Genomic DNA, 26,314 nt, shown 5'->3' on the forward strand with positions numbered 1-26,314 from the left:
TTTATTTATTATCAGAGCAAATTTGATAAAAAATGTTGTGTTCTAGGTGTACAGAATCTGGTTCATTATATCTATGTACCTATCTATTCATCTTTGGATCCTTTCCCGTGTAGGTTATTACAGAGTGTTGAGTAGACCTCTCTTGGTATTCCATGGGTATTATGTGCTTATATGTGTCATATGTATTAGTACATGTCTGTTAACCCCGATATCCTAATTCATCCATTCCTTACCCCTTTCCGTTTGGTTAAACATAATTTTGTTTTCTTAATCCATGCGTGTCCTTCTCTTGGAAATAAGTTCATGGGTATCAATTTTCAGGTAACTCCTATAAGTGATGTTATAGGGTATCTGTCTTTCAGTTTCTTTCTTACTTCAAGTTGGGTGATTATCTCTGGTCCTTCTATGGTGGTGCAAACGGCACTGTTTCATTCTTTTCCATGGCTAATATTCCATTGTGACGATGGACCACTTCTTCTTTTTGCATTTTTCTGTTGATGGACATTTTGGTTTCTTCCAAGTCTTGGCTATGGTAAATGTTGCTGCAGTGCAGGATTGCCAGCCTGTGTCTTTTCGATTCTGCTCTGCTCAGTTGATCTGCCCATCAGCGGGCCTGCCAGATCACATGGTAGCTCAATTGTTACCTTTAATCGCACCTCCATTCTCTTCTCAACACTGGCTGTTACCGGTTTACATCCCACCAGTAGCTAGAGGGTACACAGTTCTCTAAAACCCCTTCAGCATTTATTCTTTGAAGACTTTTTTGGTGATGATCATCCTGACGGCTGTGAGGTGAACGTTTTTGTACATTGGATTTGCATGGCTTCATTAATTCCTGATGTTGAGCATTTTTCCATGCCCTTTTTTTTTAAACAAAAGAAAAAAAAAGAAAGAAAAGACAAAATGTGCGTAAACTATGCCTCTTGAACTTGTCTTCTTGAAATGTTGACGCGTTTTGAATTCTTTGGTCGATTTACGACCCCAGGATTTTTTTTGTGGGCAGGTGTCATTTTGAGGCCTGCAATTATTTTGAATATTAAGTGACCATTAGCGCTGGGTTTAAAGCTGTTGTTGTGGGAAACGGCCACAAGGCGGCAGCAGTTCTCATTTACCAAATCTGGTTACTAGGGCAACAGAGCTTTAATGGAAGTCGTGTTCTGGTTGTAAATTAGAATGCAATGTGCCAGCAAAAAGCCCCTTAAGTTTATGTCTCATTACTTCTTGTTCTTTTTTTAATTTAATTTTTATTTTTTATCAGAGCAAATTTGATTGCAATGGTTTGTTTGTTCTAGGTGTGCAAGATGTGGTTCTTTTACACATATACATGTATCTATTCTTCTTCAGATCCTTTTCCCATGTAGGTTATGACACAACATGGAGTAGTCTTCTCTTGGTATTCCATAGGTCTTTGGTGATTATATATTTCACATGTGTTTCTACATCCTAATGTATCCAATCCTCACACCTTTCCATTTGGTGAACCATAAGTTTGTTTAATGAATCTGTGATTGCCTTTCTCTGTGGAAATATCTTCATTGGTATCAATTTTTAGCTAACACCTATAAGTCATATTACAGGATATGTGTCTTTCGCTTTCTGACTTAGTACAGTTTGCGTGATTACCTCTAGACTCATCTATGGTGCTGCAAATGGCATTGTTTCATTTTTTTCCCTAGCTAATATTCCATCTGTACCTGTACCAGTTCTTCTTGGTCCACTCACCTCTTGATGGACTTTTTCGTTGCTTCCATGTCTTGGCTATTGTAAGACTGCTGCAGTGAACACATTTCCACAGAGAAAGACACCCACAGACTTAGAAAACAAACTTTGCTTATCTAAAAGGAAAGGTGGGGGGAATTGATAAATTAAGATTCGGGTTACCATACGTATACAAATACATATTAAATACATATATCAAAAGACAGACCATATAGCAAGGGAGGTCTACAGAACACTCTGTAATAAGTTACATGGGAATAGGATCTGTATATGGATAGATATATATGATGTACAAATTAACCAGATTGTGTACACCTAGGACAAACAATATTCTATTCATTACCCTGATTAAAAAAATTAAAACAATGAACAAGAAGTAATGAGACATAAACTTATGGGGGTTTTTCCTGACACATTCCATTCTAATTTACAACCTAGGATCACGACTTCCAGAAAGGCTGTGCTGCCCTAGTAACCAGATTTGGTAATGGAGAAATGCTGCCGCCTTGTGGCCGTTTCCCACAACAGCAGCTTTAAACTCAGTGCTAATGGTCACTAAATATTCACAATCATGGCAGGCCTGTAAATGACAGCTGCCCTCAAAAAAAATCCTGGGGTCGAAAATCCACCAGAAAATTCAAAAGAGGGCAACCTTTAAAGAAGACAATTTCAAGAGGTATATTTTACTCACCCTTTTTTCTTTTTTTTTGGCACAAAAGAAAAAGGCGTGGGAAAATGCTGAACATTAGGAATTACTAAAGACATGCAAATCCAAATTACAAAAACGTATCAGGTCACACCAGTCAGAATGGCCATCGGCAAAAATTCTGCAAACAATGAATGCTGAAGGGGCTGTGGAGAAATGCGTACCCTCGGTGCTAAGTGGGACGTGGTAAGAGCCACTAATGAAAACAGAATGGAGGTGCTTTGAAAAGGTAAACATTGTTGGCAAATGAAGCCAACAGAGAGAATCTGCAATAGGAGACCGTCAACTCCCCAGTTGCAGCCACAGAAGTTTCCAGAGTTGCCTCTCTCTGTAGCTCTTATGTGATTGACCCAAGATCTTTCCAATAATTTCCTCCTACTTTTTTTTCCCCTTAGGCTACTTACACTTGAGTTTCTCTCACTAGCAATACAAAGATTACTAATTACTACAGAAATTAGTATTAAATGTAGACTGGGTTTAATTGATATGAGGTACAGGAAGTGAGAATCACACTACTTACTCCCAGCTGGAAAGATGGCAATTCTTACATGAAAACAAAGTAGATATTAACTATTACCTGCTGTATCTTGGCAGACAGACAATAATATTTTGGTGGCTTGGTAGAAAAATAATAAATAAGACTCAGCCATAAAAAAGACTGAAATCTTGCCATTTGCAACAACATGGAGAGACCTGAAGGGTATTATGCTTTAATGAAAGAAGCCAGACAGAGAAAGACAAATACTGTGTGATATCACTTATACGTGGAATCTGAAAAATAAACAAATGAATGAACATAACAAAACAGAAACAGACTCACAGATATAGAGAACTAGTGGTTACCAGTAAGGAAGGGGGCAAGATAGGGGTAGGGGATTAAGAAGTACAAACTACTATGTATAAAATAAATAAGCAGCAAGGATATATGGTTCATCACAGGGAATACAGTCAATATTTTATAATAAATTTAAATGGATAAAATATAAAATTTTAAATTTTTTTAAATTAAAAGTTTTTTAAATCTATAAAAATATTGAATACTATTATATACACCTTAAACTAATATGATATTATAAATCAACTATACTTCAATTTAAAAAACTTTAAAACTAGAATGTATCAATAGAACACTGACAGGAAGTCAAGAGATGTTATGGGGACTTCGTTTATAGCCGTACCAGAAAAATGACTGATAAAACAATTGCTTTAATAAATGATTAAAATTTGAAAGAAAGAAAAAAAAAAGAGCACACTGGATACTTCTTATGGCCTTTGGTAAGGTCCCTTAAAAGGAAAATAAGCCTCAATCCAAGCTGGCATTTCTTAAAATGGATATGAAATAAGAAGATAGATATATAGTGCTGTTAAAACAGAGGCCTTATCTATATGTAGCTACTGATCCAAAGCTGCTAAGGATCAGAAAACCATGCTGCCTGCTAAACTGTTAGAGATGAATTCTGTGTCCTACAGCGAAGTTATTTCACCATCAAGGAGAGGGGATATCCAGGAGTAACCTAGAAATGGGAAAAGCCTGACCACTCAGACTTTTCCAAAACAGCTCCTGCTGTGCACTTGCCCCAAAGAAAAGGCAGTAATTTTTACCATCATAAAGTGCAAATAATTGGGAAGCAACGAGGGGCCAGAGGGCAGAAGAGCTCTGTTTTACCAACTCAGCCTATTCCTTCAGTTGCCCTGAGGCAGGGGCCAAGGGAGAAGTTATTAAACAGAGGCCACAGGAGGATTGTCAACGTCCTATGGGTATGTTTCTAGAAGACATAAATTTCAAAGGCAGAGTGTAGAGCCAAATATTATGAATCAACAAAACTGCTGGTTGGTTATAAGTCAACAAAGCCCATCGGGGCTTCCCTGGTGATGCAGTGGTTGGGAGTCTGCCTGCTAATGCAGGGGACACGGGTTCGAGCCCTGGTCTGGGAGGATCCCACATGCCGCGGAGCGGCTGGGCCCGTGAGCCACAACTGCTGAGCCTGCGCATCTGGAGCCTGTGCTCTGCAACAAGAGAGGCCGAGATAGTGAGAGGCCCGCGCACCGCGATGAGGAGTGGCCCCCACTTGCCACAACTAGAGAAAGCCCTCGCACAGAAACGAAGACCCAACACAGCCAAAAATAAATAAGTAAATTAAAATAAATTAAAAAATAATGCTAAAAAAAAATAAGTCAACAGAGCTCATCAAAATGAACTCAACATTGACAGCCAACTAGCTCTTTAAAGGATGTGCTTTGCTAAAGAAATTCTTCAATTAGAAGCCTGCAGTTGCTCCATCTCTAAGGCAATTCCTGGGTCTCTGTACAACAATGATAGCAACTGGGCTTCTGGAAGAATACAGCCTTCCACGAGCTGTCCTCTTGTTTACTGTGGCCATGAAGGGAAGTGATCAAGGCAAAGCTTCCTGGGGACAGAATGCCAAAGACCTAACAGCAGCCAAGGCAGTGAGTGAAAAATGGATATGCCTTACTAGTCCTATTCAGTGGAGTATGGCATATCCTCTGGAGTTGTCCCACTCATGTTGCTTATCCTTCTCCCTCTTTTCCAAACTTGAATTCTTATTGTGGCTACTTTCTTTTTCCTGTACTATTGTATCTTAGATGGGTTGGAAATGGTTAAATTAGTCCCAATGCCCACAGCGTTCAGAACCTTGAGGAGCCATGTCTCCCAAACACCCTGAACTTGTTAGTAAATGCAGTAGTGGGTGATACTTTGAAATACCTCTCTTGAAAGAGTTGGGGGTGGGGAGTATACTTGTGATTACATGTGGATTCACTGCCTTATGTAGGCAGCAGTGGAATTTTATACATAGAAAGAAGAGTGTTTCCACAGGGAAAACTGTAATGTCTAAAGGAGTCAATCATGAACCACTCCCAACCATAGATATTGATCCAAGATGGAGCCCAAGCCAAATCCACCAAAGTTATTGTCTAGGTTCTTTCTGTCATGGGGAAGGTTTTTCTTTTTTCTTTGGTTATAATCAGGAAAAGCATGATCTCAGAAAGACAAGGTCCCCACTACCCACTAAGGCACCTTTGTGCAAATAGAGAAATGTACCTCTTCCTCAAATCATTTTACTGACTTTTGTTAGAAAAGACACTTGAATGCCATCTGCTGGAAATTTGCCACAATAAACATACAAATCTTTGATTTCTAAGATATGATTAGTATCCCTTGGAGCAGAATTGTACACTGCATGCAATACATGGCAGCCCTACTGACAACCATGTCCCCTACTACATGGGGAGGTTTGACCCAATGATGTCGGTACCCCAAAAGAAACAGATATGAGACGGACTAAAAAATTCCTGCAGGCTTCAGATCTCTGTTTCTAATTCCGAAAGTCTCCAGAGTTGACCTGATTCTATAACTCTTTCTTCTAGTCTGTAAACAAGTCCAAACTCCTTGCAGTATATTCCTTTCTATTAAGCTAGTAGCTGGTTCAAATTGATTTTTTTGTTCCTTACAACCAAAAGAGTACTAGGAAATATATCCAGTTTCACTCATTATCTAGCCATATGAACTTAGCTAATTCATTTGGCCTCTGTGAGCCCAAGATTCCTCAGCTATAAATTGGGTAACTATTGAAAGAGAAGCATATGAGATAAACACATGTGAAAGGGCTTTTAAAGTACAATATGCCAAGATGGCATTGAAAAGAAGGCAATGATGATAATGCAGACAGACCAAAAGAAGATGCAAAATCTATTCCCATTACTTTTCTACTTTCCTGTCTTTCTTCACAGCATAGGGGAGAATTTTTTTTAATGGAGAAGGAAAGAAAAAGAAGACATAGATTAGAACTTCACTAATTTAAGTTGGAATCAATAGGCATAGGAGAAAGATTGATTTGTGACCCTCTGAATCAGAGGCTCAGGATTCTGTCCTGCCTTCTTCCAACAGAAAGAATTGAAGACAGTTGATTGTGGAGATAACAAGCATGGTCTGTAGCCATGAAAATTACTCCCCATCTAAAATCAGTAAATTAAAAGATAAAACCTGAGACATCTTGTTTCCATCATCACAATGAGTTTAATCAGCTACCTATTACAGGTGGTCCTTGGCATCTCAACAAGTTGATGAAAAACAGCAATTATTCTCAGAAACAAAAGAGTAAATACAAGTAGCAGCTGTTACTAACCCAGGCCAAAGACCTTCACCTATGCTAACCAAAGACTTTTAATGGAGACAAAAATCGTCAGCTAAACAAGCAATCAGGTTGAAAATAGAGGGCTCGATATAGGGCATTATCTACTAATTTGTTGACCACTGGACATAAGCAGGGACCCGTATATCACTGTACTTTGAAACACCAGACCATACTCTTTCATTAGAATGACCCCATATTTTTCATCCTCACCTTTTCCTTATTTTTCCATACCTTACCTAATTCATCTGAGCTTGGCAGGTCAATTAATTAACCAGGAATTCTTCATTGAGGCTCACTATTTGCAAAGCACTGCACTAGACAATTTAGGCCCTATGAAAATGAGAAAAGGTATGGCCCCTGCCTTCAGAAAATTTGAAGCCTAAGTTGGGGGAAAAAAAACCCAGGCATATATGCAAGCCAAATCTGGTTAATTTACTCGTTGATTCACTCACTCATTTAATCATTCAGCAGATATTTATTCAAACTTATTAGGTGCAGAAGAAAAAAATAAGACAATCATGGCCCCTACCTAGTGGAGGTTACAGTCTATGCGGGAAGAGAGACATTAAATACATTTAACAGTAACCTGTAATAAGTGCTCTAAAGGAAAACCACATGTTGCCTTGAGTACAAAAGCATTTTTTCCTGAGAAAGTCACGTTCAAGTAAAAGATCTGAAGGATGAGTGCCAGTTGGCCAGGCGAGGAGAAGGAAGGAGAATATTTCAGGTAAATGGAAAAGCACGTATGAAGAAACTATAGTGGAAGAGAGCTTAGAACACTAGAACTAACAAAAAGGAGACCAATATGGCTAAAGCAAAGTGACAGGGAGGAGAAGAGATCAACATGCAGCTGAAGAGCTGGACAAGGGCCAGATCATTCCATAAGCCGTGTTAAGGATCTTATCCTAATAGCAATTACAAGCCATTCCAGGATTCTGAGAAGAGAAGTGTCATAATCACCCTTGCATTTCTAAAGATCATTCTGGCTGTCTATGTCAAGAATGAATTAGAGGATGGCAAAAGTGGCTTTGGGAAACCAGCTGGAAGAGGTGTACAAAGCTATGAATACCCAGCTGTAGATGGCCAAGTCACATAAACAGCCACCACCTCACTGTCAGCACCAATCACTCTACATTCTCAACCCCTTAGGTTAAAGGGAAAAACTCTCTGGGCAACCTCGAATGAAACTCAGAACATACCTTCCCAGGAAACAATGCTGTAAAAGGCCTTGGGTTCGTTCCATAGTTTAATGATGACTTTGCTTTTCATTCTTGAGCAGCTTTATAATTAAGAAGGACCCAGAGGACTTCAAAAGATTCCTGGAAAAAGGCTATGAAGTTATTGAAAGGGTTTGGACATTAGTTCTGTGGTATAGACAAGAGAAACTAAAACTACCTTCAGAAAATAAACAGATATTAGGAAGTATAGGTTCGTGTCATAAATGTCAAATTCTTGCCAATGCTTGGGAAATCACTGAAATACAAGGTGCTGGAAGAGACAGGAAGGGGTGAGATCCAGTGGTCGGATGGAGGAGTGAGCCTTAGAGTAAGCTGCTGCTACCCCATACAGCACCTTAGTCCAAATCAGACTCTGGGTGGGTGTAGCACCACAAGAACACACAGCTTGGTGAACAGAGGACAGGCTAGACTTCGTTCTCCAAGCCCCCTTGACTGGGCCCTCTTAGGGAGTGAACAATCTGTACAAAATGCAGCATTCCTGGCCTTGGAAAGAAGGCAAAATGGTACGTTCTCTGAGATGAAGAAAAAGGGAAAGATGAGCAGTCTACAGCACAGTGGCTCAGAGCAGGGGCTGTGGAGTCACTACATGGTTTTGAATCCTGGTTTACTAGCTGTGCGACTATGGCTAAGTTCCTTGATCTCTCTGTTCCTTGGTTTTTCCATCCATAAAATGGGAAAAATGATAGTACCTACCTCCAAAGTTTGCTCTAAGAATTGAGTTAATATTTGGTGCTCAGTAATAACCATTTACATGAGGGTTAATTCAATGAAATAAATAAAAGCATAAAGAGAGTGGAAATGTTTTCTCTATGTGAGGCAAGGCCATTTTCTATAAAGCAACCAAGCATTTAAGACAATTTCTACAGAAAACTAAAAATGTTTACAGGGCCATCTTGGAAAGGATGATGCCTTTAGTACAAAAATTGACACCACCTCTAACTACTCCTTGTCTGAAAGACCTCAGAGGTATGCCTCACTTTCCATGATGTTCTGCCTTCAAGCTACTGTTTGCTCAGGAGGATCTTCAGTTACAAGGAAAGCTGAATTCAGTAGGCAGCCAAAATTTAGCGCAACATCACTGCTCCCCCTCTCCAGAACTCACCTGAATTCGTGCTGAACATGGAAGAATGATTCTTGCCTCCCCAGATGGCGAACAGATTCATGCTCTTTTTAAAATGCTCGTCTTTCTCAAATATGTTTCTCAGCAGGAAGTGTCTAACCCTCTGAGTGTTCTAGCAGCAGGTAAAGAAGATTATATGCATACACTAATGGCTACATTTACTCAACTGTTATGGGATAAATGAATATTTCAACACAAAACAACACTTCCACCTTCCCATTACCAATTCAATTATTTCCACACCAAACTACATTCCCCACTAGGAAATATGACTACATTACCCTCACTGATCTATCTCAACAATTAAGAAAGGGCTAAGCGGGGACTTTCCTGGTGGTCCAGTGGTAAAGAATCGGGCTTAAAAGGCAGGGGACGCAGGTTCGATCCCTGATCAGGGAACTAAGATCCCACATGCTGCAAGGCAACTAAGCCTGCGCACCACAACTACTGAGCTCGCACACCTCAACTAGAGAGCCTGCGTGCTGCAAACTACAGAGCCCATGTGCCCTGGAGCCTGCACACCACAACTAGAGAGAGAAAACCCGCACACCACAACTAGAGAGAATCTCGCACACCACAACGAAAGATCCCTCATGCCTCAAGGAAGATCCGGCGTGCCGCAACTAAGACCCAATGCAGCCAAAAATAAACTAAATAAATAAATAAATCTTAAAAAGGGGCAGGGGGGCTAAGCAACAGGCAAACACACATACCCATCACTTATTTAGGCCACCCTCATCTGCATTTTAGCCCCAAGAGAGCTAAAAAATAAAAGCAATGGCTGCCAATACAATCTGCAATGACCTAAACCCTCTACAAGACATTGGTGACATTCACAGCAGACAACACCTGGTCTAGTCAAACCTAATTACTGAGCCAGACTCAAGTCAATGCCACAATCTGTGGCACTTAGTTCCCACACTTGCATTGTCTTCTCTCCGAATGGGGCCCTTATTTCTCATCTCCACTCCCATGTCAAACTTAGGACTCAGATTCTAGGATTAGGAATAGGTTCAGGAGTAAGTTTAATATAAACCACTTGAAGGATCTAACAGTCAAGTTTCAACACAGAAAGTATAAAGCACTGTAGGGATTTTGAGCAGGAAGGGATTTAATGCAGGGAATTCAAAGTTTACACATTGCTGTAAGGGCTAAGGGAGCAGGTTCCAAGATGGGCCTCTAGGAATTACACCCAGAAAAATATAAAACTGATCCACGTCTGATGCTGCCACTGGATATATAAATACAAAGTCATATCCGTGTGCCTGGAGCCCTAGAATCAAGGAGCTGAATCAAGAACACATTGATGCTATCACTGCCTCTTGATACTCAAGAAGCTGGAGATTAGACACTGGAATACTGACGCAGAAACAACTTGTGTTTCCCCTTCCTTGCTTGCCAGCAGAAACAGACAAAAGAGGCAGGAGAATGGCCTCCACCATCCTCCCACCTTCTATATCTTTTGCGTCCAACTGGAAGAATCTATTTCATACCCAGAGCCATCGATGGTAAGAGTTATTGGAAATGCAGTTTTTAGCTTTCTAATCTCTCCAAAAAAGGAGAGTTAAGTAAAAATGGAGGTTGAATACTGCAATCAACAGAATCTACCACATGACTGCTACAAACTTCCCAAAATATATTCACTACTCTAGGGCTAAAATACATGGAAATCTATGATTAGAAAGTGTTCTTTTATCACTAATGAACATAGATGCAAAAATCCTCAACAAAATACTAGCAAACAGAATCCACCAGCACATTAAAAGGATAATACACCATGATCAAGTGGGGTTTATCCCAGGAATGCAAGGATTCTTCAATATACGCAAATCTATCAATGTGATACACCACATTAACAAACTGAAGGATTAAAAACCATATGATAATCTCAAGAGATGCAGAAAAAGCTTTCCACAAAATTCAACACCCATTTATGATACAAACTCTCCAGAGTGTGAGCATAGAGGGAACTTACCTCAACATAATAAAGGCCATATATGACAAACCCACAGCCAACATCGTTCTCAATGGTGAAAAACTGAAACCATTTCCACTAAGATCAGGAACAAGACAAGGTTGCCCACTCTCACCACTATTATTCAACACAGTTTTGGAAGTTTTAGCCACAGCAATCAGAGAGGAAAAATAAATAAAAGGAATCCAAATCAGTAAAGAAGAAGTAAAACTGTCACTGTTTGCAGATGACATGATACTCTACATAGAGAATCCTAAAGATGCTACCAGAAGACTACTAGAGCTAATCAATGAATTTGGTAAAGTAGCAGGATACAAAATTAATGCACAGAAATCTCTTGCATTCCTATACACTAATGATGAAAAAGCTGAAAGAGAAATTAAGGAAACACTCCCATTTACCACTGCCACAAAAAGAATCAAATACCTAGGAATAAACCTACCTAAGGAGACAAAAGACCTGTATGCAGAAAACTATAAGATAGTGATGAAAGAAATTAAAGATGATACCAACAGATGGAGAGAGATACCATGTTCTTGGATTGGAAGAATCAACATTGTGAAAATGACCATACCACCCAAAGCAATGTACAGATTCAATGCAATCCCTATCAAACGACCAATGGCATTTTTCACCAAACTAGAAAAAAGATTTCACAATTTGTAGAGAAACACAAAAGACCCAGAATAGCCAAAGCAATATTGAGAAAGAAAAATGGAGCTGGAGGAATCAGGCTCCCAGACTTCAGACTATACTACAAAGCTACAGTAATCAAGACAGTATGGTACAGGCACAAAAACAGAAATATAGATCAATGGAACAGGATAGAAAGCCCAGAGATAAACCCATGCACCTATGGTCACCTTAATTTTGATAAAGAAGGCAAGAATATACAATGGAGAAAAGGCAGCCTCTTCAATAAGTGGTGCTGGGAAAACTGGACAGCTACATGTAAAAGAATGAAATTAGAACACTCCCTAACACCATACACAAAAAATAAACTCAAAATGCATTAAAGACCTAAATGTAAGGCCAGACACTATCAAACTCTTAGAGGAAAACATAGGCAGAACACTCTATGACATAAATCACAGCAAGATCCTTTTTGACCCACCTCCTAGAGAAATGGAAATAAAAACAAAAATAAACAAATGGGACCTAATGAAACCTCAAATCTTTTGCACAGCAAAGGAAACCATAAACGAGACAAAAAGACAACCCTCAGAATGGGAGAAAATATTTGCAAACGAAGCAACTGACAAAGGATTAATCTCCAGAATTTACAAGCAGCTCATGCAGCTCAATATCAAAAAAACAAACAACCCAATCCAAAAATGGGCAGAAGACCTAAATAGACATTTCTCCAAAGAAGACATACAGATTGCCAACAAACACATGAAAGGATGCTCAACATCACTAATCATTAGAGAAATGCAAATCAAATCCACAATGAGGTTATCACTTCACACCGGTCAGAATGGCCATCATCAAAAAATCTACAAACAATAAATGCTGGAGAGGGTATGGAGAAAAGGGAACCCTCCTGCACTGTTGGTGGGATGTAAATTGATACAGCCACTATGGAGAACAGTATGGAGGTTTCTTAAAAAACTAAAAATAGAACTACCATACGACCCAGCAATCCCACTACTGGGCATATACCCTGAGAAAACCATAATTCAAAAAGAGTCACGTACCACAATGTTCATTGCAGCTCTATTTACAATAGCCAGGACATGGAAGCAACCTAAGTGTCCATAGACAGATGAATGGATAAAGAAGATGTGGAACATATATACAATGGAATATTACTCAGCAATAAAAGGAAACGAAATTGAGTTATTTGTAGTGAGGTGGATGGACCTAGAGTCTGTCATACAGAGTGAAGTAAGTCAAAAAGAGAAAAACAAATACTGTATGCTAACACATATATATGGAATCTTAAAAAAAAATGGTTAAGAACCTAGGGGCAGGACAGGAATGAAGAAGCAGATGTAGAGAATGGACTTGAGGACATGGGGAGGGGGAAGGGTAAGCTGGGACGAAGTGAAAGAGTGGCATTGACATATATACACTACCAAATGTAAAATAGCTAGTGGGAAGCAGCTGCATAGCACAGGGAGATCAGCTCGGTGCTTTGTGACCACCTGGAGGGGTGGGATAGGGAGGATGGGAGGGAGGGGATATGGGGATATATTTATATAGCTGATTCACTTTGTTATACAGCAGCAACTAACACAACAGTGTAAAGCAGTTATACTCCAATAAAGATGTTAAAAAAAAAAGTGTTCTTTTGAATTAAGCCTTAACCTTTCCATAAGCCAAAGGAACAACTCCTGAAGCAAGTACTACTTTAGCCTTTAGCACTTAAATGTCAATTAGTGTATTAATTACTTACCAGAGTCCAGAAGTACCAAGCCAGCAGTTTTTACCAGGGGAGAATAAATGTAGGTATAGGGAGGAAGCAGGGGTTGCGCACTAAATATGTGGTTGATATTCTTTGCAATTGAGCATTAGGCCAGTGTGGCAAGAAATGTACTCTGTCACGTAGGCCCTAGGGATTTATGAGGATCAGGAATAAGAGAAGAAAATCTGTGTATCGTCATCATGGGATGCTCCCTACCCAGATCTGGACCACAGATACCCAATCCACACCCTCACCCTAGGACTGGATAGGCCCAGGTGACATTCCCACAAAAACACGGGTTGGGTCCCAAAGTGGCAAGCAATGTCAGCAGTTCCAAATTTTAGATCCACAGGACAGACCCACCCTCGGGTATGTTTTATTTATCCAAACCAGGAGCCTGGGAATTTGTCCTGCCTCATGGTAAAGCAGCCCAGGCCTGAAAACCTCACTGCCAGATATTAAGTTGTCTAGGAGGCTGGGGCAAACCCCAAGGCAAGCCACGGTAATTCTCCAGACTGGCTGTTCTCTGCCTAGGCTCCTCTTAGAGGCTCATTCTAGTCCCAGGGAACTATAAACCAGTTAACAACTCAACTCTAATTAATAAGCTCCTTAATGAAGATACAAATGTCCACATTTTTATCCTTTATGATGTACTTTGGGCTCTTTTCCCCTTAAATAGCTGAACTGATGTCTCTGCTTCCTCCTTTTTCAATTCCTGCTTTCACATTGGTTTCTGGTCTCTAAATAACAACCACTGTCTGTCTTTGTTCTTTAAATCCATCTCATCCAGTGCCCCCTGATCTCTGTTCCTTGTCTGTCAGGATATTTTGTGTGTTCCTTAGAAGCTCCATTGCCAAACTGTGAGGAACAGGGAAACCTGCTGAAGTTTTCAAAGAGAAGGGGCAGAGGCTGTGTGGCTATCTACATGTACGAAAACCAAAAGAAATGCCATGATATTTGAAAAAGGCAAATATAGTCATCATCATCAAGAGAAAATACAAGAAAGGTGACTGGCAACCACTGCTGCACCTCACTGTTTTCCACTGAGAGCAAAATTCTAGCTGGAGCAGTTAGACTAAAGGCACAGGGTGTCAGAAAGGTCAGACATGAACATCTGGAATTCCTCTTTGTCAAACCCCAAAAGCTTATTTTAACCTAAAACACAACTGTATATCCATTCACCAATCTTTCTTACATTATGTAAGCGCATGGTCTCTGCTGTTACACACACCGGGGTCTGTATATTAACTATACCATTTAGTAGCTATGTGACACTGGAGAGTTCCTTAACTTCCCTAAGTCTTGGTTCTTCATCTGTAAAGTAAGGCTAATAGCGCCTACCTCTTTGTGAAGGAAAATAAGACAATGCAGGGGTACTGCCTGGCCCAGAGTAAGTGCTCATAAAGCTTCACTTTTGTGATTTTTACTGTTACATTGGAATTTCAAGAGAGAGAACTATTTCATCTCCTAGGAAGGTCCCAAGTCCTAACAGATGACACTTTTAACAAGGTCATAGGTCACCCTGTTCTTTAATGTTCCTATGCCAACTGGACCAAGTAGAGCATCCCCCCTTTCTTTAGAACTCTGGGTGACTGATCTCTGGATACTTTCATCTCTGCCTCTGGGTGTGGCTGACACTCACACTATTGATTTCTCATTGTACTGAATATCAACCAAAGGCAGAAGTCAGATTTGACTGAGATCTGTGTTTAATTTGTTTCATTTTCTCCCACTGAGAAATGGGAGTAACTATAGTTCCAGGTCACAGTTTATTTCCTGTAGCTAAAGCTCCTTGGCCTTTTACTAATTATTTTTGTGACATCTGTTTGGATTTTGTGTTATCAGACATTTAGAAGGTTTATTTCAGCTATTCGAGGGTTGACTCCATAGTGCTTTCCAAACTGTGACACAGACATCTAGATGATCACCAAGCTTGGTTGCTCTTTCTGGGTAGACTGATGCGTGGACTGCATTTCCCTGCCTCCCTTCCATTTAACTGGAGCCATGTGACAAGTTCTCAACAATAGTATGTTTAAGGACAACGGGCTTTGCAAAGCAGGCAGAATGCTAAGATGTTGTAACAGGTCTGCTGGAGTATATGTCCTATAACCAGCTTTCTCTCCTCAGATATTCTGCAACTGTTGTGGGCTACAGCCCTGATATGTTCTCAGATCTGGAAAATGAGCACCCACTGATACCAGCAGTTTATAGATTTCTGGGGAGGCCATGGTGATGTCCAGGAGGTTTTATAAACTTAAGACAGAAAAGGCCAAGATGAAAAGTCCCACTATTAGAGGATTTGCATTATTTTGAAAGCAGAATTTTGCTTGCAAAAAGATGCTTCTAGTCTGATGACAGAGTCATCACTGTCTCTGGGTAAAGCTAGATTCTGTGGGCTTAGCATCAAGAGAGACTTGCAAGCATCAAGAGAGACTGAGCAGCTTCTACCATGGTGCCCTGTTGGTCAGGATACTCAGTGTTATCAGACATTTAGAAGGTTTATTTCATGGGCTTCCCTGGTGGCGCAGTGGTTAAGAATCCGCCTGCCAATTCAGGGGACACAGGTTCGAGCCCTGGTCCAGGAAGATCCCACATGCCGTGGAGCAACTAAGCCCGTGCGCCACAACTACTGAGCCTGTGCTCTAGAGGCCGCGGGCCACAGCTACTGAAGCCCGTGCGCCTAGAGCCCGTGCTCCGCAACAAGAGAAGCCACTGCAATGAGAAGCCCGCGCACCTCAGCAAAGAGTAGCCCCCGCTCGCCGCAACTAGAGAAAGCCCACGTGCAGCAACGAAGACCCAACACAGCCAAAAATAAATAAATAAAATAAATAAATTTTTTTAAAAAAGAAGGTTTATTTCAGCTGGTGGTGGGAGGATACTCATACTCTCTAAAAGCAGTCACTGGAAGCAAAATAAGTCCTGCTCCTAGAGAGCCTCCAGCCACTCTTAGAAAGGATACTTGGTGAAGCAGATTCTGTAGTTGGAAACCCACATGGAGATCTTTGAAGGTCACAGGGAAGGCCCTAAAAAAGTTTTAACCATCTTGCCTATCATATCAGTCTACATCATAACATTATCTTTCCGAATACTAATTTTTTTCAGTCTCCACAAAGACGCACTACTAAAATGCATCCATTGCCTTTCTTTTTTTTTTGGCCACGCCCCCCAACTTTCGGGATCTTAGTTCCCCAACCAGGGATCAAACCCAGGCCCCCTGCAGTGAAAGCATGGAGTCCTAACCACTGGACCACCAGGGAATTCCCCATCTATTGCCTTTACATTAGAGAATGAGCAGTGGGAGAAAGTGGGCTGTGAGCTGGGATAGGGATAGCAGGTGGAGGTGGCATTAGTTGTGATGGAGATCAGGTAGGTGTTCAAAATCAGTACAGGCTATGGGTTATTCTAGAGAGTTATTCCAACTCTGCATGGATTGTCTTAAAGTTGAAGCCAGAGTTAGGAAGGTCATGGCATTTCGAGTCTCAGAATTGGTGAGTAGACACCTTGATGTGCTTCTCACTCATGGTGGTGTCCTGGGATCATAGTATGGAACTGGCAGTCAAAAAAAGAGCCAGAGGCATACAGGAAGTTCATACTGCTGATTGAGGCAAAATCTGCTATTAAATTACATTAACTATCTGTAGTAGACAGAATGTATAATCTCCTCCCCTTGATTGTAGACACAAAAATAGTGGGAGTTTACTCCCATGATGAGGTTACATTATATGGCAAATGTTTCCCACTCTAATGTAAATGTTACGAGATTTTCTGTTTTACTGTAATTCCTACAACTTCCAACCTCAATCACACGCCACTTTGGGGATTTCATGATTGACTGAACTACGTAAGAGCCGATGTATGTTTATTTTCCCAGCACCTTCCTCCAGGAGGCTTTCTTTTTCCCTGAGGTTGGGTCAAGCACTCAACCATACAAAACACACAGCATGTATTCATTTATTTACCTTGATCTCACCCTATTCTAAAAGGGCATAACATATCTTTTAAAAGCATAACAGGATTTTTTAAGAGGAAAAGGCACAGCACCAGGAAACAGAACATAGAACCATACAGAAATGTTCTCACTAGAGAGGCCTTAGGAATGTCAAATTCCCTATGACCCCAGCCTCCCTTTAAAGGTAATGGAACTGAGGTCCAGAAAGCACAAGCTTCTGCCCCTGAAGCCACACAGCTGATGCAGAGCTGACATCCTGTTACTCTGTTTAACACTTTTGGTGATGGGGAATGAACAGACGGGAAGGCCTTCCTGAAACTAGTTAATGGCTGACTTGAGTCTAAAGCCAGAAATACAAGGTAGAGGAGAAAGAAAACAGTCACTTGGATAGAGTAACGCTACTTCCCCATTTATTCAGACCCCAACTAGTGCTGTGACATATATGACATATAATATATATAGGAGAGTTACTGGAATTACTGGACTGCTTAGTACATACCAGGCACTCCACTAGACACTCTCCTTGCAGGATCCCATTGAATCCCTGCAATAATCCTAGGGGTACAGTCCACGGTTATTTACATTTCAGTCAAGAAAACAGGTTCAGCAAGGTTCAATGATCTCCCCACTATCACACAGCTAGTGGGTGGTGGACACAAGACTTGAATACAGGTCTATTTGACTCCAAAATGTGCACTAGTTCTCCAACCTAGAAAAGTATTTCACCTTCCATCGAGCAAGAACAAAGGAGATGCACGTATTCCCAGCACCAGAATTCAGTCATTCAGCTCAGTACCTCCCACATGGAATGGAAAAGGCGGAACCAGACTGTGTGAGACAATGGACACAGGAGCAAATACACTCAGGGTCATGCCTATAATTCAAGCTCATGGTACCACTCTATAATAGAGGGATATATCCATCCATGTATGTATAATAAAATAAAGACAGCACACTCATGGAATCCGATCCCTTCCTGGTCAGTCCACAGCAGGAGCTGCCCAGAGCTCTGACCCAGGGCTCTGTGTCCTGAGCAAAATCTGCCCGAGTGGTAAATGCCCTTCCCTTGGGCCAGTGTCTCACTGAAGTTTCTCTGCTGGAGGCTTTGGCTCTGCTCTGAGGGCGGCTCTTATTGGACCCTGATGCAGTTCCTATTTCACAAATCAGAGTTTAAACCTTCACAAGAGAGAATCGATTTGTGCTATCAAACAGCGAGATTCCAGAGCTGGGGAGGTGAGGGAGTCTGGCCCCTTTAATCAATATTTTCTTACTCATTAAAGCAGATGTCTGATTCAAATTTTGATTTTAAGCCAGACTCAGAGACTGAGAATCAGTATTCTGATCAGTTTTTACTGGGCAACAAAAATCTGCCCATTGTTTCAACATCCCTGTCTCTCTCTCTCCTTCTCCCTCTCTTTCTTCTTCTGTCTTTCCCAACCTTGCTGTTTAAGTTCAAGCCCAGATGACACCTACTTTCTACCACTGTTCCCACAGAGAGATCCAAAGGGCAACCTCCAACCCAGGGTGAAAGCTAGCCAACTGCCAGGGTTCTACTGCTCTCTGGATGAATGCATCATCCCAGCAGATAATTTCTGTCTTAATAGGCTGCTCTAGTCATCCTATTCCAACTGGAGCCTCTTAAGATTTAAAGATTTGAGCAGGTAAAGAACAGCAAAGAGGATCAACAAACTTGTGAAAGGATAATTCATAAGAGTCACAGCCCAAATGCTCTCCTGGGAGTGATCTTAATCTAACACTCCTCTCAAACCTCCTGCAGCACTGCCCTGTGCAAAGGGCACAGGATTTATAGCTTCTCAGATCTCGTTTGCACCTCTGGCTCAGCCACTCACTAGAAGGGTAACTTTGGGTGAATAATTGAACTCTGGGCTCATTTTCCTCATTTGTAAAATACCGAACATAACCACTGTCTCATAAAATCGGTATGGAAGTTAAATTAGATAGCATAAATAAATAAAGTGCTTTTCAGAATCAGATAATCATAATCGCATAATCACTCACAGTCTCATCATCATTGGCACATAGTAGGTTCTCAATAAATGTTAATTTTTCAATCTTTCTCTCAAATCCACTTCTCTCTCCCAGCAACCCCACTCAGTCTTTTTCTTCCTGTTTCTCCATTTTCTGCCTTCTTTCCATTTATCTACCTTATGCTCGTCTCCTTCTCACCATCCCCTTTAACTGGACTTAAAACCATAAACTGTCAGCACCAGAAGGATCTAAAGGCGTGTCCTCACTTCAAGATGAATCACCAGCTACTCACCGGCACGGCCACAGGCAGCACTCAGCACTCCAGTCTCCCAGAGTCACCATCCTAGTCTTTCTCTCTCTTTCAGAGTTGAAAGTTTTGAAAGTAGCAGCTTCCTGGCAGTTTCAGGAAATTTTCCAGAGAACAACTCCAAAGAGCCGCAAAAAAAGGAATTACCAGGATATCTCTGAAAAAAATTGTTTCACAGATATTAGAAGAAAACTAATTCATATGCTTCCCATTTGCAGCTCTGATAAAATGGTAAATTCATTTCAGTTAAGCTGCTTCAAATTTGATGCATACGTTTTATAAATCAGAGCTATGGGATATCTTCTTTCTCCCGTCTGATGTCACTGGTGTGCTGAAGCCAGTTCATACAGCTCCTGAGAGCCAATTCGTAGCCACTCTTTCCAACTGTGCGTTCAGTGATACCAAAAGGTAACTTGAAATTGAAATGGTGGGAGTATTTATACCACAGAAACTGGCAACCACTGCAAACAGATTTTTTTTTCAGAGAACCAACTGTTAAATATTTACCAGCACATGATTGGATAAGTTCTCATGACTTTAGCACTGATTCCTAGACAGCCCCCTTTTGCTTGAAAGATCTTTTAAGTTTATTTTTGCAACAATGATTTCCTACAGGGATTCTACAAGCTTCACCCTGTGTGTACATCGTAATGAGTTTAGGTCTACAGAAACCTGTGTTTCTTGAAAACACAGATACTTCTTCAGTTTTTCTGCTGGTCATGACAGAGGCTCTATTAACACTCAATCATGTAAATTTGCTCTGCCTTAGCTCCGTAAAGATGAAGGGGCCTGCTGGGCCATTGGTACATCTGCCTTCATTCTGTCCTACTGATTTAAATGGAGAATGTAAGGTTGTGAGGATTTTAGTCCCTAAGAATCTCTGTGAGCTGTTATTGGCATCATTGTTCATTGTTCATATCCACATTCAAATGGAGCTCATTTTCTCAAATATTATACTGTGTTAGTAACTAAGAGGCCATACGATGGGCCCTGAGGCCAGACAGCCTGGGGTTGAATCCCAGCTCCCCTACTTTCCAGCAAGTTCCTTAACCTCTCTGTGCCTCGGTTGTAAAATGAGGGTCATAACAGAACCCACCTCCCTGAGTTGTTATGAGGATTAAGTGAGTAATACACATCAAATGCTTAGAACAGTGAGTGGCACACAGTAAGTGCTAAATAAATGTTAACAATTAGGAGAGAGTAGAAATAGAACGTTTATTGCAAGGTAAGATACTCGAGCACCAGGTTTTAGTTGGTGGGGATGAGACTGGGAAAACCCTTTAGAGGAAAGGTTTAGAATATTGCTGGTAGAAGCCTACATCAGTTATGGAAGGGATCTCAGAAACTCTGTGTCTGGAGGTCCCCCTGTCCTCACTGAAAAAGTCATATCTTCTAAACTGCAGCAGCTGGAGAGAACAACTGAATCTCTCCTCCTTATCTGAGGTAAGAGTTCACAGCCTCGGTCCCCAGGGCGACACAAAGGGTGATGTTCACACACAGACACCACAGTGGGCTGTAACTACACCACAGGTTGTGTAGATGGCCTGTGGGTTAGGGACAATTCCTACCTGTGAGCCTCACTTCCCCACTCTCATGACCCTTACAGAATGCAAGGGAGGGCAATTCATGGTAGTAAAGGGATCCACCTCTTTGGTAATGATAGGGCTATTCCCCAATATTCTAATTCTTCTCCTTTTAAGCACATGGTGGGCTCACACTTCCCCTCTTTCTTCTAGTTAGGCAAGTCTAAATGTCTTTTTGGGGGCAATAAAATGTGAACAGAAATAATATGTGTCTCCTCCAAACTTCAAGGGACAATGAGTGATTTGCCAACTTCCTTCTGCCTGCCGTAGTGACTAGAAACGTTCCATATGATAAGGTTTCATCAATTTTCATCCCTGAATGTGAATAATCTGGAGCAAGGTCCCCAGATTACCCACAATAGACATACAACAAGAACAAGATGAAACTTTGTTGTTTTCAGCAACTGAGACTTTGGGGTTGTTTGTTACTGCACAAAGCCTATCCTATCCTGACTGATACATTAATTCCACTCTAATTTATACTTTAAAAAATGAATAAGGTCTTTGCAAACTCCTTTCCTTTATTACTGGTAGCAAATTACTTGTGATAGCAGATCTCAAAAATGAGCCAATACAATTTAAAATCATAGATTTACAGAAATATAATTTATTATATACAAGATTCATGTTAAAGTTTTTCTATAAATTCCACTTATTTGGCAAGTTCAGTTATCTTTGTTTTCTTTGTCCTTTATTGGACAGGGTGATCCATTTAACATTAAAATTTCTATATTTTGATTCCATTAAAGATTCATGCCTGAAAGAAATCAAACAAAAATCCTACAAAGGCTGAACAAAGCAGACTTCTAGAGAGGAAATTCAGTGGCAGAAAAAGAGAAGCTACATCAGCAACTGCTGCCCCCTTCTGCCTAAAATTTCTCCTTCCCCTTGCATTACCCTCATTTTTATCCCGATACTACCACTCCACTCCCCAAGGGTTCACTCCCTCCCAGCTGGGTTCTTCTTTGGCCCAAACTTTCTTTCTCACTGGAACTAATACAAATTGGCATTTTCAAAAATAATTTTTCTTGAAGGAAGATAGAAAAAGTAAGTGAAAATAAACAGTATACATAATACAAAAAGAACATAATTAATGTAGGTTTTTAAAAAAACTGTTCAGAGGGGCACCATCATGAATAATTAGCCTTGTCTCTAGTTTGGCTGGGAGTGTTCACAGGCACCTTGCCTGCACTTCTGGCCTTCTAGTTTCTGCCTGCACACAGTGAGACCATCTTGTCTCTTACTACATTACCACAGTCTAACTAAACATCTTGCTACAATCAAGGACGAATGCCAGAACCACTTTCCTTGAATCTAATGTCTTCAGCCCTCTAACATTCTCCCCTTCAGACTTGATTTTTCTGATTCAGAGAAATCACGTTTACAGTCCATTCACAGGATAGTGGGGAGAGGCATCCTTAATCTCCACTGATGGATCTTGCCTCTCCAAGCTCAGGTTAATAGTTTTGCCCATTTCTATAACTTACTTTGTCATCAGCACACTGTGGCAAAAACACACATACACATGCACACCACATACACACATAATACTAAGGAAAATGATCTAGTCTAATCAATATAATTTTACGGTACTGAATGAACGTCCATATTTACAGTGACTATGTTCATATATAGTATATTAGTTAAGAATATGAGCTTTGAGCTCATAGATGGGTTTAAGTCTCAGCTCCAGCACTTCAGGGCTAGAGATCCTAAGGCAAATTATTTAATCTCTCTAAGCATCTGCTCCCTCAAGTGTAGACTAAGAATAATAGTGGTATCTACTTCATACAATTGATATAAGCTAATTAACATAAAACGAGAGAATGCATATAAAGCCATTAGTGCAGTGCCTGGAACACAGGAAGTACCAGTAAGTTTGAGCAGGTAGTGGTAGTGGTGGAGGTGGTGGTAATAGTAACAATATCACCATCTTAAAAAAAATGAGAATCACTGTCTCACATTCCATTGTCCCCACATTTCTATGGTAACTTCCACAGATCTTCAGCTTTTTTCTAATGAATGCCCGAGAGTGATCTTTAAGTTCTTTAGAAATTCAAAGCTCTTTATTAATTATCACTGATTCTGCAATATTACCCACATCATAGGCAAGACATTACCCATGCCCCAGTGCTCTGGAATTATTCAAGTTTGCTGATCTGACGGTGATGCTACCCTGGCACCTTCAAACAGTAAAAAGACCTTCCTTATTTCCTGCCAAGCCACATCATCCACTTGCTTGAAACTCATCCAGATTCAGTCCTGCATTAGGAAACACGTAAGTGCCCCGGAGAGAATTTAAACACTTAGCAAAGCACTGAGCAATTAAACTTTGGTGAGCTACTTTAGAAAACGGAAAGGAGAGGAGTCATAGAGAGGGAAAGAGAGAATAGGAAGGCAAATTTAAGTGGCTCAGCTGAGTTTGGGGGAAAGAGCAATGTGTCTACTCATTATGTGCTTCCATTTGGAAGGAAGTCAAATGTTTTCATTGAAAAGCAAGCAAAAAGCTTTCATGATTTAGTACACAGGCAAACTCGTAAATTAAGGCAAAGTAGTCCCCAATGTAAACAGGTGCAACCACTCCTTACATATCCCAGCTGTCAAAAATATAGTCTGGTCTGATTGCAAGAGGCAGGCAGGGCGACAACTTTTGGGTCTTTCTGGACCAAAAGCACTAATGGGAAGATCATGTCTCTTATTTGGCCCTCTTCTACTATTCTTACCTAACATGGAAACCTTTGAACAGGGGTTTAGATTGAGCTTCCTCTTTGATGACTGGCTCATCCCTCAAAGATTCCTACCTCTGGCTCAGAAGCAGGTGTCCTGAGAAATAGCCCCTGGTCTTCACTGATGCACCTGGCAGCAGGTCATAATCCAGACCAAACACAGTTTTTTGAGGCAATACGTACCTATTGAGCATTTGCCAAATGCAAGCAGCCATACCAGGCACTGAGGGAAATACATGGCCTGTAAATTACAGGCTCTGCCTTCCAGAGGCTCACAGTCTAGCCACTCAAGAGAAGGAAATTCTCTCTACCTCACACTCCCAGGGTTGTCCCAGGATGTTACTCCAAATCCAGTCCATTCTAACCTGCATTGAGATTTGCATCTCCTTCTTGGGAACCAGAAAAGAACCTTCTAATTTCATTAGACACTAGGGTGAAAGAGAACAAATCTAGTCATATCCTGGAGATAAGCCAACCAATCAAATCAAAGGCTTCAAAGGAGGTAATCCAGTACCAAGGCATAGAACCCCAAGTTCAACAGGTCAAAACAGCAAAAACTATTTGCTGAGAAGAAGTGAGTACCAATGATGGTGGTCCCTTCTCTCATCAAAGCACCATGTGCTTAGAAGAAAAAAGAGCTTACCTAAAGCCCAGCTGGAAGCTGGTGGGGTACAGATAAGATAGGTGTGCTGCTAAGCTATGGGACTCCCATTGCTACCCTATGAAAGATCCTTGGATGCCCCTGTGGGCTAAGCAAGAGAAGAATGGCCAATGGAATTCAATCCCTTTAACTCAGATTATAAGACATCAAAGAGTCACTTTTTTTTTGGAAAATTTTTGGCAAAGATCAATTTCCATACTAATTCTATTTTTTTAATTGAAGTATAGTTGATTTCAAAGAGTATTTTTGAAAATCTGCCCAGCAATTCACCCTGATAGTCATCTGTAACTCTCTAAGAAATGTTTATATCTTACAGATCTGAGACTTTGGAACCATTTGAAGATGGCTTTTATTATATTACAGAACATTTTTCCTTTTGTGCATTGGCATCCTTCTGATGCACTGAGATGATCTCCAAAGTTCTGATGAAAACTGAGACCTCCAGGAAAATCTACAGACAAGATTTGGAACTATCTTATGAATCAGTTGGATCTTTGCTGGTCACCCATCATCTATCATGAGCCTAACTAACGAGAAAGCTAATCAGAAGTGACCCAAAGAAGCATATCTAAAACAGCATCTTAATATTTGGGTTTGTGCTGAAGTTCTTCAGGATCACTAACAATAAGAACTAACATTGGGGCTTCCCTGGTGGCGCAGTGGTTGGGAGTCTGCCTGCTAATGCAGGGGATACGGGTTCGAGCCCTGGTCTGGGAGGATCCCACGTGCCGCGGAGCAACTGGGCCCGTGAGCCACAACTGCTGAGCCTGCGCGTCTGGAGCCTGTGCTGCGCAACAAGAGAGGCCGCGATGGTGAGAGGCCCGTGCACCGCGATGAGGAGTGGCCCCCACTTGCCACAACTAGAGAAAGCCCTAGCACCGAAACGAAGACCCAACATAGCAATCAATCAATCAATCAATCAATAAATCTTAAAATGTGTAAATTATAAATTTAAAAAAAAAGAAAAAAGAACATTAATTGAATATTTATCATGTGCCAGGAATATAATGAGGCAAAGTGAGATTAAGCAATTTATAATCAGAAACACAGTAAGTTTGAACAAGGGTTTAACCTGGCTGGGAAATGGACCAAGCAGAAAGATCCAGCTGCCAAGCTTTCACACTTGACCACATGCTCCAGTCTACACCCTCATGAACTGAATGACCAGCACCAAGTGCCACCTTATGCTTCTATCAACCATTTTCTTCAGTTCTGAGAGGATCCACTACAATCTAGTTAAGGATTAAATCTTACTTGTCAAGACTGCAGTGATGATATCTTTCCCTTTTAAATGTTTATGAAGAGATGGCAATAAAACATGAGAATTTGGCTCACTTTTTCCATTTCCATATAACATTGGAACCCTTCCTACACATCAAATCACTTAGAGGTGTTTAAAATAAAAGACTGATGTCCAGAAAATGAGCTCAGAGATTCTGATTGAGTCTGGGGTGTGTCCTAAGAATCAGTAAATTTTTAAGCATTTTCCAGGGGAGTCTAAAGTTCAACCAGGATTGAGGACTGCTTCCCATTATAGGATGGGAAACCCATGTTGCTCTGAAGAGAGAGGGGATTGTCAACTCCTTTCCTTCTGATATAACCTCTTGTACCTCTTCCCTCTCCAGTCAATTCAACAGCCTGCTGCCAGAGGGATCTGCTCAGATTATATCATTCCTCTACTCTAAAATCATCTATAATCATATAATACTATATGCAGTAGCATAAAGAATTACGTTCCAAATCCTTACCCAGGTAAAAGACTCTCTACAGTGTGGCCCAA

At 40.8% G+C, this 26,314-nt stretch overlaps 1 long non-coding RNA gene across 1 annotated transcript; it reads left to right on the forward strand.

Moving 5' to 3' along the window:
- Positions 1–1,717: 1,717 nt before the first annotated feature.
- Positions 1,718–26,036, forward strand: LOC309642596. Its single transcript, XR_014253286.1, has 2 exons — positions 1,718–2,654; positions 24,851–26,036. It is a non-coding gene; the product is annotated as an uncharacterized lncRNA (long non-coding RNA).
- The last annotated feature ends 278 nt before the right edge of the window (positions 26,037–26,314 follow it).

This window comes from Balaenoptera physalus (genome assembly GCF_965194825.1).
Source record: "Balaenoptera physalus genome assembly, chromosome: 14".
Taxonomy (NCBI): Eukaryota; Metazoa; Chordata; class Mammalia; order Artiodactyla; family Balaenopteridae; genus Balaenoptera; species Balaenoptera physalus.